We start from the raw sequence: 17,461 nt of genomic DNA, 5'->3' as shown, positions 1-17,461 counted from the left end.
GGGTTAAAATAAAGATGACCCTTGGGTTGGCCGACCCAAGGGAAGGGTAATAGTTTGTTAGGCAAATGTAAAACCAAGGTTGGGCCTTATTGGAGGAGTTTTATTCAAAGCGAACTATCAAGGGGTTCCCATAACACCCAACCGCGTAAGGAACGTAAACTCAAGGAACATAACACCGATATGACGGAAACTAGGGCGGCAAGAGTGGAACAAAACACCAGGCATAAGGCCAAGCCTTCCAGCCTTTACCAAGTATATAGATGCATTAATTATAATAAGAAATATTGTGATATCCCAACATATCCATGTTCAAACATGGAACAAACTTCAGCTTCACCTGCAACTAGCAATGCTATAAGAGGGGCTAAGCAAAAGTGGTAACATAGCCAAAGATCGGTTTGCTAGGAAGGTGGGTTAGAGGCTTGACATGGAAATATGGGAGGCATGATATAACAAGTGGTAGGTAGCGCGGCATAGAGATAGAACGAACAACTAGCAAGCAAAGATAGAAGTGATATCGAGGGTATGGTCATCTTGCCTGAGATCCCGCAAGAAAGAAGAACGAGTCCATGAAGAAGACAAATGGACGTAGTCGAATGAATCCTCACAACTCCGGACCAAAACCGAAGCTAACAAGAGAAGCAACCTGGAAAGAAGCAAGCAACCTAGTAAACAACCATCACATAAACATGGCATGATGCACAACCAAGTATGATGCATGTCCGGTTTAATGAGGCATGGCATGGCATGACAAAGTGCACAAACAATACTACAAATTAAGTGGAGCCCAATAGTTGCATATTGGCGAAACACCACATTTCTTATTTAGTGCACTCCTGTTTAGGTACTCAACAATATTAAATGTTGTTAAACATGGCAAGAGGTGAAGCATAATAAAACTACCTATCTAGGCAAGTTTAAATGAGGCCGGAACAACAAGCAACAAGTCCAGAAAAATCCTCATGTGCATGTTTATGGATTTGGTACTGTTCTGCCCTAAACCATATTTTAGAGTTGTTAAACATGCAAGATGAGTGCACCATGTTAAACTAGGCATTTTTCTACCCCATTTACATATAAAGTTTATTAAATTTGGAGCTACGATTATTTTGTTATGAAATAAATCATTTTAACATGGCATTGGAGAAAAATAAAGCTAACAGCAATTTAAACATTTCAAACATGCATGAAAGTTGGATATTATGAAACTAGATAAAATTCTAAGCATGTTTCATATATAACTTATTTTAATATGATGCACGTCTGGTGAGTTATTAAATGCATGATGTTGGAGGGCTTTTCTGTAAAACTGTTTACTCTGGATAATAGCCAAATCACAGAGAGGAAAAAAACATGGGCTGAATCTGGCAGTCTCGGAAGTGCACAGGGATCTGGGCAGCTGCTCACCAGCATGGCCACTGGGCCGACACAAGCTAGGCCTAGCCCGGTCGATGGGGGAGGCAAGCTGGAATGGCCTGGGCCTGATGCGCGCTTGCAGCCCACGCGCACGACGAGGAAGCACTCGTCCTTTGTTCGAACAAGGACGAGGCAGAAACAAGGCAGGGCGTAGGGACTTGGCGACGGCGGGACTTGCAGACGCGGCGAGGGGCTCCGGGTAGATGTGGTGGCTTGTAGGGGCTTGTGAGGCGGAGAAGGCGAGGGGAGACCGGATCTGGTGGGTCGGTGCTGGAACCGGCCAGTGGCGGAGCTCCATGGAGAGTAGTGGTAGCATCTGTTGCCTAAAGAAAGGAAGGAGAGAGCGATTCAGAGAGGGAGCAGGGGAAGGAAGCAGAGAGAGATGGCGGGAGGAGAAGAGTGGGATGAGGCCGATCCTGGTCGTTGTCACCGAAGGTGAGGTCGCCGGAGGGCGCGGCCTGCGGTGCCGGCGAGGTGCAGGCGTCGGTAAGGGGGCATATGGTAGGAGTGGGCGCGAGGAGCTCCTTTCCTCGGGCGCAGCGAGGCTATGGCCTCGATCCCAAACTGGATCGAGCGCCGGCTGAGGAGGATCTGGCAGGGACGAGAAGACAGCGAGCAGGGACGCTCGGGCGTGGGGCTGCTCCATGGCGCTGCGGCTCCTGCATGGAGGACAAGAGAGAGGGAACCGGGTGAGAGAGAGAGAGCAACGAGGGAGAGAAGAGAAGGAGAAGACCGGAAGGGAGGCAGGGGCGCGCAGGGCAACGGAGCTCCGGCGACGCAGCTTCTCCAGCTGGCTGGCTCGAACAGGAGAGGATTTTTGGATCGGGGGCGCGGGCGTCTGGTTGGCCTGGTGCTGAAGACGAGGTGGAGCGGTGGTTAGCCGATGGGGATCTGGGAGGATCCCGAGGTGGGAGGAGGTGGTTGTGGTCTCGGTGGTTGGCTGAGAGGTGGAGGGCACCAGTTGGGCAGGGAAGAAAACGAGGAGGGACAAACTGGTGGCGGCAGCGGAGGGATTTGGAGGATGGGACAACTCTCCTAGAAACTAGGGTTTGGACAGGTATTTATAGTAGGTGGTCAAAGGTGGGACTATTTGGTCCCTACGATTATAATCGGACGATCTGAGATAAAAAGGTTAGGAAGCCCAAATAATAAACCGACGATGTTATAGGGATGAACCGAATCCAACGGAGATGACTGCCGGGTTCGGGTTCGGGGGAGTTTCGGACACGCATGAGGAGTCGATGCATTGTGCAAAGAGGGGTTAGGCGAACGAGGTCAAGTGTGTGGTTGGACTGAGAAGAGAGAGGGGAAATACAACCCGCAACCGTTTCCGGAGACCGAAAACGCCCGACGATAGACCGACTATAATGCCGTTATAGTTATCCGTTGGGGCATCAAACGAACTCTGAATGCGATGGAACTTGGCAAACGACCTACTCACAACATAAAAACACCGCATGCCAACTTTCAACCCATTCCGAGAACATTTTCCGGCCACTTATAAAATAATATTTCGGACGTGCCGCGTGCGCGTGCAAGTGTGTCTGGGCTCAGAACGGACAACAGACGGAACTGGGGGAAACCGGACGGATGCAAGTTTTGAAAACATGAGGATGCAATGCACATGATGACATGGAAAGATGCAACACGCGAGCAAAAGACATGGCAATGACGGTGAATAACTGGAAGACACCTGGCGCATCGGTCTCGGGGCGTCACAGACACCCAGCCCAAACTCAACCGCAACACGAGCACCATCGACGATCCTTAGCTTTCACGTATGATAACGATGCCCATACGCCACCGAGAATCAGGTACTATTATCCAACAGTCGGCGCCTACGTTCACTTTCTTAGCATAAGCACCGCACCTTCGAATTTTTTCAGAACATCATTCAATTTTTCATGAGACACGTTGTTCTGCTTGCACCTGTAGGTCCATATGTGTGGTAGTGAACAGGTTACATGTGCTAAATTACAAACCAGTGCACATATAGTTACAATGCTTTTGTTTTGTCCTAAGTATTACTGTACTTCCTAGATATCACTGCCTACTATTTTACTTCTTGCATGCTATATTTATGATAATGGTGTTGTTCTGATGCCACTTGTTAGTTACTAGACTGCTTCTATGTTCTCTATGCTTAATTACACATCAGCAAACTAGCTTGTGGTTCTGCTACTTTTTGTTTGTTTTAACCTACATTTTCTGATGCTAGCTATTATATCACTGCTCCGAGCCTTTGTTCATTACTTTTTTGTGCATTCTTGATCTTCCCAAGTTGCGTGACTAATTTTATACTTCTATTCATTATGGAGTTGCCAACCCCATCAAGGAAAATATTGTTTCTTTTGGCGCTGGCACCTCGAACAATCATAAAAATAGAGTGAAGCACATATATTATCATGTAAGCACACACACTTCTTTCATTAGTTTAGATTAACCATTGATGATCAATTCGAACCAGTGCATGTGATTAAATTTAGTTTTACCTAAATAGAGGGGTAGGAATAAACTACAACGACTAGATTTGCAACCACGGGATGCTGACGATATCTTCAAAGAACAAAGGAACATCAGCGAGGCTTCACAACAACATATGGTAAGCCAGTGTGTTTTAGTACATGTGAAATGTAATGCATGTGGGATGCTTTCTTGGCTTGTGCCCTCAACCTGTAATCCTACAAAAACTACAAATAGTTCAGTTGTCTGCTTTGTTGTATTGCTTGATTTGAATGCTTGTTTGTTACTTGTTAGGCTATACCTGAGTTGGCCAATATGTCAGCAGTGCTGGCTATACTATCATAAAGAAATGCATGCCTAATTCATTTGACTCCTTAACTTTTCATATGAACTTCATCACAAGACTGTCTTCGTAGTTTATATGAGGCCACACTATTTAAGCACTTTCACGGATTATTTCAACTGCTTATATGCCTAGGCAACTTAAATATAGCGATGGTACACTGCCTTTCATCTTTACCATTTTAATTTGTTTTCAGCTGATGCTGCTTCGAGCCATTTAAATATAGCTTGCCATGCTCGGCAATAATTTGTATGTCATTTACCATGTAAGCTTACTGCCTGGATCATGCGATAACTATCCCTTGCTTATGTCCAGCGGAAACCTTTCAAGATGCAGTTCACACTAGGACACAATGTACAACCCCAGAATCTATTTGTGGAAGCAGTGTGCCATCCATGTTACCAGATGGTAGCAGTTCAGAGGCAACACCGTTGGAGAGCAGTCTGAGCATAGATACTGTAGTTCTTGAGGTGCTACTAGAGGCACAAAGAGATGGTGTGGCTGCCATGAATGAGGTAATCTTGATCTTGAGGCTGGAAATTATGCAATTAGCTGCACGCATTATGCAAGCAAGCCGAGACTTTGAGGAAGTAAGAATGTTGCATTTGAAGACGGAGGATGTCTACTGCTTCTGCTATCTGAAGCCCAGGGTAATCCCAGTTCTTCTTTAGATACCAGTTGAAATTATCATTAGATTAGTATACTTGCATGTTGTGTCATGTCTCTAAAAAGATTTTGTTGCAAGACCCTTTGTTGTGCATGTGTTGTAATGATCTGAATTTTTTAGGCGAGGTAATCCTCAGTACTTGTATGATGGACATACGATGAACTATTTTTCGTGTGAGCAGATTGTATTGGATGAAATAAGTGTTTGACTCAAAGTGTGTCCAACCTACTGAATTCGCAGATAACGACATTTCTAAATCATATTCATATATAAAGGCGGAATAAATCTTTGTTGTGGTTTTGAAGAAATAAATAAGAAAACATAGAATGATGTATGGATATTCATAATCGAATACAAATTGGATTTGAATTTAGTTGCCAGGGCCCAGGGTAAATGTGAATCCTAATTCTCCAAAATTTTGAATGAAGCGGCAAAACACCCACTCTCTTTTGTTGGCTGCCCGAAGCCAGTGTTTGCGGGATGGAAATTACTATCTACCCTTGACACTTCACATCCTAATCGGCCCAAGTTCCACTGTTGTCGATAGGTTAGTAACTTCAATCAGACGTGACACGACCGCCGGTCTCCCCATTGATACATGGTGGGTGCCAAACATGGGCGACAAACACACACTTGATTCAAACTCATCTGAAAGACCTCTCTCTCTCTCCCTCCATTTTCCCATTCATACACGTGGGCGGCAAAACAAACTCTCCTCGGCCGAAATCTATGTAGGAAAATATTTTAAATAGGGGCAGGTGTGTAACTTCACTCAGACGTGACACAACCGCCCTACCTGTCAGCCCCATTCATACACCATGGGCGCCAACCGTGGGCGGCAAAACACCCTCTCCTCGCCCGAAATTGCTATTGGCAAATATTGGGGAGATGCGAGATTACCGTCCTATCCCCAACCGACGAGATGTCCAAAATGTTAAACGGGGGCTAAGTTTGTAACTTTCCCACATTTCAGATAAGCACATCCCAAAGTTTGAGACCCCTCCCCCTCCCCCTCCATTTCCCCATTCATACACCATCGGCGCCACAACAACCTCCCCACACCGGCCAGCCTCCTCCGTCCGCCACCCCATCCACCACCTTGCCAGAGCCGCTACCCCTACCCCGTCGAACACTGCAAGAGATGGACGTCTCTCATCCACGGCGCCGGACCAAGTTCCTTTCATCGCGTCCTCTCGCTTCATCGGAGCCGTCGTCCACCTTGTCGTTGTCTCTCCTACGACCGCCTCTTCCATGGCAACAGGACTTATCCCCTGATCTAGCCGTCTCAAGTCTTCTTCCGCGCCACCGACAACCATCGCACCCGTGACACCCTCAATGTATCAGCAGGGGCCTACACGATGTCGCAAGAGAGGTGATACTCTTTCATATATGCTTAAGTTATTGATCTCGCTAAGAAAATAGATCGTAACATGTTTACTGTACTTTTCTTTTCCATACCAAATCATTGTGGCTAGTTGAAAGCAAACATTGGTTGCGAAGTAGCCTTGTCCGGTTTGCACCTTCAGATCTGCCATGGCATGGTCACTATACTCGTAAAGCTTAAGGTTTCCCCCCTTTATATTCGCTACCATCATCGTAGGTGCTTCGTGTCGTGCTAGCACTGCTCCTCAAGACCTCAACCCATCAAGCAAAACAACATGCCACTCATAATTCCAAAGCTTAGTTGTTGAAATACGAATATGATATGATGCTCATATTACTAAAACAGTGAATGTTTAATTGGTTAGCTAATGTTACTATATTTGTTTTGAAAAGCATGTGCACCACATATAGAGAGACAGCAGGGATTTGCATTTCTCTGTGCGCTCCGGTTCATCATGGGTGGGCAACACACATTGTATTATCTAAAATCTGCTTGCTCTTTGTTATCATGTTCCTCTTCTGTTCTTCTTAACAAGTATATTACTTCCTCCGTTCCTAAACTGCCTTGGGTGCGTGCGTGTGTTGTGGTGGCGTGCGTTTGTACCGGGTGTTGTTCATCGTTGCTTTATTTATAAAGCGGGGCGAATGCCTTTTTTGGTAAAACATAGGTATTTTTTAGATATTCCAGTAAGAACTGCATACGAATGTATATATACATATTTTAGAGTGTACATTCACTCATTTTGCTCCATATGTAGTCCGCATTCGTATCTCTAAGAGACTTATATTTAGGAACAGAGGGAGTAGTACAGTATGTTCCTTGTCGGGAAGTGGAGTAGGGACATTTGCAGTCGACAGGTATGTTGGGTCACTTCAGATGTATGCTTTTAACTATTCTAGATGGTCTGTCATAATATCCAGGAAATGCTAGGAGCTATGTCGTCTTTGAGAGTCTAGACTGATAGTAACAGTATTGTGCCTTCAGTTGAATAGAGCTGCCCATTTTGGGGCCGAAGCCTTTCCGAACCTTTTCTAGCTGTACCGGCAATACAAGCCCAGATGTTCCATCTAGTTCCACTTTCCTGATTTTACTCGTGATGCTTAGGGTTTTCCCCTTTTATCTACACTACTATGATCTGCGTAGGTGTTTTCTGTCATCCTAGCAGTAGTCCACCCTTCAAGCTAAACAACACAACACTCATAATTCCAAAGCTTAGTTGTTCAAATATGATTGTGATATGATACTGATATTAGCTAACAGACACATTTAGTTGCTTAGCTTCCCATTTAATTGGTTAGCTAAAGCAGAGTGAAGACATTTTATTAGTTAACAAACACGATCCTCTTCTCTCTTCTTTAATAAGTATGTCCCTTGTTGGGAAGAGTAGTAGAGACATTTGCGGTTGACAGGTCGGTCGAGTTGTTCTTCCTTAGTATATTTTGAATCTGTCAGGTTAGGTCAAGTTGTTCTTCTTTACTATATGTTGAAGCTTTCATCTACGAAGTATCATCACTTCTGAAGCTCTCATATTTTGAGTAGTAGGCCACATTATATTAATGCACACACCAAATTATAGCATGCATGGCATCTGTCACAAGAATTGCAGAGATAGCACATAGGGGTCTACAGGGAGGCAGTATTGGATTAGAAACACTTCTGCATTACAAAGATAATCTCACTTATTTTTATGTTTTCATGCATGTCAGGTATTGAACATGATCAAAATGAATATGGGAATGGGAGCACGAGAGGAATATTGAGAAACAATCACTGGTTAAGAAACTTGGCATGGTGGAGCATGGCCTATCTTATTCACCCATCGAGGTGCTTGCTCTAACTTGGCAAGGTTGTATTGGTCGCACATATCTTGCATTACTTCTACTTTGTTACACCACCATTTGCTTAGTTTAAGCATCATATATGAGTATATGACATACCTATCCATTTTCTGTACCCATTCCATGTGTCATCATGCTATGTTTTTCCAATCAAATGTTGATCTTTCGTAATAGATGTCCAAAAGGAAGAGGGTGAGTGCAGATCCTCAAGTAGTACAAACTAGGTATTTGGAAAAGGCAGTGATACATGCTAAATCAGATAGATCAGCAGCCACAGAAAACACAGGCCCAACTGTACCACACTTTACCCCTACTCCACTGGCCAAACCCCTATTAGAACTGCAGAGAGCCCAACTTCAGGTACTGTCTATGATATCAATTCAAAATTTGAACTCCTACATTTCTGCATGTGATTTACCTTCTCTCTTGTATGAAAACTAATTTCAGATGAATCTCCTTTCTCAAAGGATCATATGATCTCACAACAATACTGGGCATTGCATTGCTCTTGTCAGTACCTCTTGCCCTTTATCAGCATACTTACACTCATTGTTGTTCGATTATGTAGCATCACTGTACATGTTCGCTTCCTTATCCTCCCTTTGCTTGAAATTATAAGATCTATATTTACTCTTAGATAAATGTAGAATTAACACAATGGTTATGAAGTTCTGGATTGCTCATGTAAGTACCTGCTGTCATGTACTCCCTCCGTATCAAGTTAATTGTTGCTCAATTCGATGTATTTAGAACTTAATAGTGATAGATACATCCACTTGAGTGACAAGTAATAATGGACGGTGGTGGTATTACTGTACTTGCATTGCGAGATAATTGATTGTCTAGCATTACTCTGCATCTTATCTGCCGTGCCCTCCACTTCCTCCAAATTATCATATCTGCATTCACTCTTACCAAAATGTTGAATAAAGCCAATGCCACTTCACACGTTGATGTTTGCATTCCTCCTGTCAGTACCTTTTGCCTTGTAACAATGTACTTGATTAATAGTTATTTGATTATGTATCATCACTCTGCACCTGAGCTTCATTATCCTCTATTTCTTCCAATATTAATTGATCTGTATTTACTCTTTACAAAATGTAGAATAAAAGCAATGCTTATAAAGAAGTTTCTTTGGGGAATTTCTTGAATTATCCTTCCATCGACATGGAGAAGGGCTTTGTCCAGCCCGTGTTAACATGTAATGTAAGTTCATCCTTCTCAAGCCTTCAAACTTTGTTCTAGTATAGATTTGGATAGGCATCATTTCCTCCCTGTTGTTTACTTTGGTGTTTACATCTGATTGGATGTTCGCAACAACTACCTGTTTTAAATTGTAGTTGTAAAAACATGTTCCATATGCAGAACGAATCCATTTATTTTCTTGTTCGCCAATATAAAATGGGACGGAATTGTCAGCAGCCTGACTATCATTGCTTATATATTTGTGAAACCTGTTACGTGTCTCCTTGTTTCTCTTTCAGAGTCATGTCTCTCATGCCAGGAAAAACTTTAGGGAAGATAGTGAGCCAAACCATCTTGAAGAGAGCGATATGACCCCAAGGTCATGTCTTGATGAAGACAGTGAGTTGAAGCTACTGACCAACAGCTGTGAGACAACCTCTGTGCAGTTGTTCCTCAATCAGTTCGACTTCTTCAGTCTCAGCTTAAAGCGGAAAGGCTTGCTTCATCTCAGCTACAAGTTAATGTTAATCATGTAAAGAAGACCTCGGAGGACATCCATGCACGCTTTCTTGCTACGCAGCTAGGGTTAGAGCATCTATCGTTGAGACAACTGAGGTCTCATCAGCTTGTTCTGCTGCTTGAGGTGCACTTTGAGGGTAGGCCCAATGCCTTCTGAAGTGTTGCCCGTTTTGTATATTATTTTGTCGGTGCATTTATATGCACTGGTGGCGACCTTTGATGCCCAGTATATGTAATTTGCGGTCTCGTTGCGCTTTATTATCACTCATGGCGAACTTTCATGCCCAGTGGATGTAATATGACATAATTTCTTTATTGTATAGTCTAGGTTTATTCTTACTCGGTATGCTGTAATTTAGGCCGGAACCTTCAATGGATCTCAATGTTGTCGGCCTTCAGTCCGGCCCGTAACTCGCTATGTATGGGCCGAAGCGTGGGCCTATAATCATCTTGGGCCATTAGCAGGTCTAAACATATAGTAGTTTTCCGCCTTTAACACGCCGAGTAAAGTTCAAGCCAGCTGGGCCAGAGAATATCATGGGCTTTTAACAGGCTAAAAACTAGATTAGGCTAGCATTGAGCCGAAAATTTCATGGGCCAACACGGGCTGAAACTGTCGTAGGCCCATGTTTGGCCCAAATAGCAAATGAGCCGTTAACAGGCCAAAATATATCTCAAGCCCTGTTTGGCCCAATAAAATTATGGGCTTTAAGGAGGCAAGTATCAACATGGGCCATAGGACCAACTATGTCAAGGGCCTTTAACAGATTGGTTGTAAGCAGGGCAAACTCAACGCGGGCTGTAATTAGGCCCAACTGTTACACATGCCATTAACAGGACGATAAGCACACTGGGCTGAAATTTATCCACGAAGACTACGGGACGTTAAGAGGCCTAAAGTCACTTCAGACAAGAAATAGCCTAGTTTCAGCACGGGCCATTAAATGGCCTAAAGTGAAACCAGGCCGACAATGGCCCAGATGCACCACGGGCTGCTAACAGGCGGAAATGATTATCGGGCCGAACTGGTAAACGGGCATTTAACAGGCTGAAATACAAACCCGACTTAGAATGGGCCCAAAATAACACTGGCCTGTTAATAGGCCTGATCTAATATGGGCCATAATTTAGCCAAAACACGACAGGCTGTGAACGGGCCAGATCTGATATGGGCCTTAATTTGACCCAAAACATGGCAGGTTGCTAATGGGCCGGCCCACTAGTGTGCGAAAAAATATGGTGGGCCTTTAGCTGGGCCGACCTATTACCTTAAATGGGCCACTGTTGGGCCCTGCCACGTGTCGACGTATCATAGTCAAGTCTCCTCCATTGGATGGATGACATCTGGCCCACCGCGAGCTGACACGTGTTTCCTCCGGCCAATGATAATTTTACATGTGGAAAATCTATTGGGGAACGCAGTATTTCAAAATTTTCCTACGATCATGCAAGATCAATCTAGGAGATGCATATCGACGAGAGGGGAGAGTGTGTCTACGTACCCTTGTAGACCGAAATCGGAAGCGTTAAGTAACGCGGTTGATGTAGTCGAACGTCTTCGCGATCCAACTGATCAAGTACTAAACATACGACACCTCCGCAATCTGCACAAGTTCAGCTCGGTGACGTCCCTCGAACTCTAGATCCAACTAAGGCCAAGGGAGAGTTTCGTCAGCATGATGGCGTGTTGATAGTGATGATGAAGTTACTGACATAGGGCTTCACTTAAGCACTACTACAATATGACCGAGGTGGAAATCTGTGGAGGGGGGCACCGCACACGGCTAAGAAATCAACTTGTGTGTCTATGGGGTGCCCCCTCCCCCGTATATAAAGGAGGGGAGGAGGGGGCCGGCCGGCCTCATGGGGCGCGCCACAAGCAGGGGAATCCTACTCCTACTAGGAGTAGGTTCCCCTCCTTTCCAAGTCCAACTAGGAGGGGAAGGAAAGAGGAAGGGGAGAGAAGGAAAGGCCCCCCGCATTCGGATTGGGCTTGGGGGGCACGCGCCTCCACCTAGGCGCCTCCTCCTCTCTTCCACTAAGGCCCATGAAGGCACATTAACCCTCCGGGGAGTTCCGGTAACCCCCCGGTACTCTGGAAAATGCCCGAACCTATCCTAAACCATTTCGGTGTTCAAACATAACCTTCCAATATATTAATCTTTATCTCTCGACCATTTCGAGACTCCTCGTCATGTCCGTGATCACATCCGGCACTCTGAACAACCTTTGGTACATCAAATCACATAACTCACAATACATATCATCATCGAACGTTAAGTGTGCGGACCCTACGGGTTCGAGAACTATGTAGACATGGACGAAACTCATCTCTGGTCAATAACCAATAGCTAAACATAGATGCTCATATTGGTTCCTACATATTCTACGAAGATCTTTATCGGTCAAACCGCATAACAACATACATTGTTCCCTTTGTCATCGGTATGTTACTTGCCCGAGATTCGACCGTCGGTATCATCATACCTAGTTCAATCTCATTACCGGAAAGTCTCTTTACTCGTTCCGTAATGCATCATCCGGTAACTAACTCATTAGTCACATTGCTTGCAAGGCTTATAGTGATGATCATTACCGAGAGGGCCCGGAGATACCTTTCTGATACACGGAGTGACAAATCCTAATCTCGATCTAAGCCAACTCAACAAACACCATCAGAGACACCTGTAGAGCATTTTTATAATCACCCAGTTACGTTGTGACGTTTGATAGCACACTAAGTGTTCCTCCGGTATTCGAGAGTTGCATAATCTCATAGTCATTGGAACATGTATAAGTCATGAAGAAAGCAATAGCAATAAACTAAATGATCATTATGCTAAGCTAACGGATGGGTCTTGTCCATCACATCATTCTCTAATGATGTGATCCCATTCGTCAAATGACAACACATGTCTATGGTCAGGAAACTTAACCATCTTTGATTATTGAGCTAGTCAAGTAGAGGCATACTAGGGACACTCTATTTGTCTATGTATTCACACATGTACTAAGTTTCCGGTTAATACAATTCTAGCATGAATAATAAACATTTATCATGATATAAGGAAATATAAATAACAACTTTATTATTGCCTCTAGGGCATATTTCCTTCAGTCTCCTACTTGCACTAGAGTCAATAATCTAGTTCACATCGTCATGTGATTTAACACCAATAGTTCACATCTTTATGTGATTAGTTCACATCTCCATGTGAGTAATACCAAAGGGTTTACTAGAGTCAACAATCTAGTTCACATCGATGTGTGATTAACACCCAAAGAGTGATCATGTTTTGCTTTGTGAGAGAAGTTTAGTCAACGGGTCTGCCACATTCAGAGCCATATGTATTTTGCAAATTTTCTATGTCTACAATGCTCTTCACGGGGCTACTCTAGCTAATTGCTCCCACTTTCAATATGTATCCAGATTAAGACTCGGAGTCATCCAGAGCAGTGTCAAAGCTTGCATCGACGTAACTCTTTACAATGAACTCTTTATCACCTCTATAACCGAGAAATTTTTCCTTAGTCCTCTAAGGATAATTTTGACCGCTGTCCATTGATCTATTCCTAGATCACTATTGTACTCCCTTGACAAACTCATGCTAAGGTATACAATAGGTCTGGTACACAGCATGGCATACTTTATAGAACCTATGTTTAAGGCATAGGGAATGATTTCCATTCTCTCTCTATCTTCTGCCGTGGTAGGGTTTTGAGTCTTACTCAACTTCACACCTTGCAACACAGGCAAGAACTCTTTCTTTGACTGATCCATTTTGAACTTCTTCAAAATCTTGTCAAGGTATGTGCTCATTGAAAAATCTTATCAAGCGTCTTGATCTATCTCTATAGATCTTGATGCCCAATATGTAAGTAGCTTCACTGAGGTCTTTCTTTGAAAAACTCCTTTCAAACACTCCTTTATACTTTCTAGAAAATTCTACATCATTTCCAATCAACAATATGTTATTCACAAATACTTATCAGAAAGGCGGTAGTGCTCCCACTCACTTTCTTGTAAATACAGGCTTCACCGCAAGTCCGTATAAAACTATATGCTTTGATCAACTTATCAAAGCGTATATTCCAACTTTGAGATGCTTGCACCAGTCCATAGATGGATCGCTGGAGCTTGCACATTTTGTTAGCACCTTTAGGATTGACAAAACCTTCTGGTTGTATCATATACAACTCTTCTTTAATAAATCCATTAAGGAGTGCAGTTTTGATATCCATTTGTCAGAGTTCATAAAATGTGGCAATTGCTAACATGATTTGGACAAACTTTAAGCACCGATACGAGTGAGAAAATCTCATCGTAGTCAACATCTTGAACTTGTCTAAAACCTTTCACAATAAGTCGAGCTTTGTAGACTGTAACATTACCGTCAACGTCAGTCTTCTTCTTGAAGATCCATTTATTCTCTATGGTTTTCCGATCATCCGGCAAGTCAACCAAAGTCCACACTTTGTTCTCATACATGGATCCCATCTCAGATTTCATGGACTCAAGCCATTTTGCAGAATATGGGCTCATCATCGCTTCCTCATAGTTCATAGGTTCGTCATGGTCAAGTAACATGACTCCCAGAACATGATTACCGTACCACTCTGGTGCCGATCTTACTCTGTTTGACCTACGAGGTTCGGTAGTAACTTGATTAGAAGTTTCATGATCATCATCATTAGCTTCCTCACTAATTGGTGTAGGAATCACTAGAACTAATTTATGTGATGAACCACTTTCCAATAAGGGAGAAGGTACAGTTACCTCATCAAGTTCTACTTTCCTCCCACTCACTTCTTTCGAGAGAAACTCCTTCTCTAGAAAGGATCCATTCTTAGCAACGAATATCTTGCCTTCGGATCTATGATAGAAGGTGTACCCAACGGTTACCTTTGGGTATCCTATGAAGACACATTTCTTCGATTTGGGTTTGATCTTATCAGGTTGAAGCTTTTTCACATAAGCATCGCAGCCCCAAACTTTAAGAAACGACAGCTTAGGTTTCTTGCCAAACCATAGTTCATACGGTGTCGTCTCAACGGATTTAGATGGTGCCCTATTTAACATGAATGCAGCTGTCTCTAATGCATAACCCCAAAATGGTAGCAGTAAATCAGTAAGAGACATCATAGATCGCACCATATCTAATAAAGCGCGGTTACGACGTTCGGACACACCATTATGCTATGGTGTTCCAGGTGGCGTGAGTTGTGAAACTATTCCACATTGTTTCAAAGGAACACCAAACTCATAACTCAAATACTCGCCTCCACGATCCGATTGTAGAAACTTTATTTTCTTGTTCCGATGATTCTCAACTTCACTCTGAATTTCTTTGAACTTTTTAAAATGTTTCAGACTTGTGTTTTATTAAGTAGATATACCCATATCTGCTTAAATCATCTGTGGAGGTCAGAAAATAACGATACCCGCCGCGAGCCTCAACACTCATCGGACCGCATACATCGGTACGTATTATTTCCAATAAGTCAGTGGCTCACTCCATTGTTCCGGAGAACGAAGTCTTAGTCATCTTTCCCATGAGGCATGGTTCGCAAGCATCAAGTGATTCATAATCAAGTGATTCCAAAATCCCATCAGCATGGAGTTTCTTCATGCGCTTTACACTAATATGACCTAAACGGCACTGCCACAAATATGTTGCACTATCATTATCAACTTTGCATCTTTTGGCATCAATATTATGAATATGTGTATCACTACGATCGAGATTCAATAAACCATTTACATTGGGTGTATGATCATAAAGGTTTTATTAATATAAACAGAACAACAATTATTCTCTTGACTTAAATGAATAACCATATTGCAATAAACATGATCTAATCATATTAATGCTCAACGCAAACACCAAATAACATTTATTTTAGGTTTAACACTAATCCCGAAGGTAAAGGGAGTGTGCGATGGTGATCTTATCAACCTTGGAATCACTTCCAACACACATCGTCACCTCGCCCTCAACTAGCCTCTGTTCATTTTGTAACTCATGTTTCAAGTTACTAATCATAGCAACTGAACCAGTATCAAATACCCAGGGGTTACTATGAACACTAGTAAAGTACACATGAATAACATGTATATCATATATACTTTTGTTCACTTTTCCATCCTTCTTATCCGCCAAATACTTGGGGCGGTACCGCTTCCAGTGACCAGTCCCTTTGCAGTAGAAGCACTTAGTCTCGGGCTTAGGTCTAGCTTTGGGCTTCTTCTTGGGAGTGGCAACTTGCTTGCCATTCTTCTTGAAGTTCCCTTTCTTTCCCTTTCCCTTTTACTTGAAACTAGTGGTCTTGTCAACCATCAAGACTTGATGCTTTTCTTGATTTCTACCTTCGCCGATTTTAGCATCGCGAAGAGCTCGGGGAATCGTTTTCATCGTCCCATGCATACTATAGTTCATCACGAAGTTCCAGTAACTTGGTGATAGTGACTAGAGAACTCTGTCAATTACTATCTTATCGGGAAGATTAACTCCCACTTGATTCAAGTGATTGTAGTAATCAGACATTCTGAGCACATGCTCACTGGTTGAGCTATTCTCCTCCATATTGTAGGCATACTACTTGTCAAAGGTCTCATACCTCTCGACTTGGGCATGAGTCTGAAATACCAATTTCAGCTCTTAGAACATTTCATATGCTCCGTGACATTTCAAAACATTTTTGAAGTCCCGGTTCTAAGCCGTAAATCATGGTGCACTAAACTATCAAGTAGTCATCATACCGAGCTTGTCAAATGTTCATAACATCGGCATCTGCTCCTGCAATAGTTCTATCACCTAGCCGTGCATCAAGGACATAATTCTTCTATGCAGTAATAAAGAGACAACCATAAGGCTCCTGCTAGTTGCCGATAGCTTTAACAAAACATGATCATCTCATACAACAATTTATATCTCATCACATCTTGACCATATCACATCACAACATGCCCTGCAAAAACAAGTTAGACATCCTCTACTTTGTTGTTGCAAGTTTTACGTGGCTCCTACGGGCTTCTAGCAAGAACCGTTCTTACCTACGCATGAAAACCACAACGTGGTATAGTGATTGCTTTTTGATCTTCAGAAAGAACCCAGTTCATTGAATCTGATTCAACTAAAGTTGGAGAAACAGACACCTGCTAGCCACCTGTGTGCAAAGCACGTCGGTAGAACCAGTCTCATGAATGTGGTCATGTAATGCCGGTCTGGGCCACTTCATCCAACAATCCGCCGAATCAAGAAACAAATAGTGACGGCAAGCAATATGTATATACCCACGCCCACAACTCCTTTGTGTTCTACTCGTGCATATAACATCTACGCATAGACCTGGCTCGGATGCCACTATTGTGGAACACGGTATTTCAAAATTTTCCTACGATCACGCAAGATCTATCTAGGAGATGCATAGCAACAAGAGGGGAGAGTGTGTCTACGTACCCTCGTAGACCAAAAGCGGAAGCGTTAAGTAACGCGGTTGATGTAGTCGAACGTCTTCGCGATCCAACCGATCAAGTACCGAGCATACGACACCTCCGCGATATGCACATGTTCAGCTCGATGACGTCCCTTGAACTCTAGATTCAGCTGAGGCCGAGGGAGAGTTTTTTCAGCACGACGGTG

The sequence above is a fragment of the Triticum aestivum genome, chromosome 5A, assembly GCF_018294505.1.
Source record: "Triticum aestivum cultivar Chinese Spring chromosome 5A, IWGSC CS RefSeq v2.1, whole genome shotgun sequence".
In the NCBI taxonomy this organism is placed as follows: Eukaryota; Viridiplantae; Streptophyta; class Magnoliopsida; order Poales; family Poaceae; genus Triticum; species Triticum aestivum.
This window is presented reverse-complemented; position numbering follows the sequence as displayed.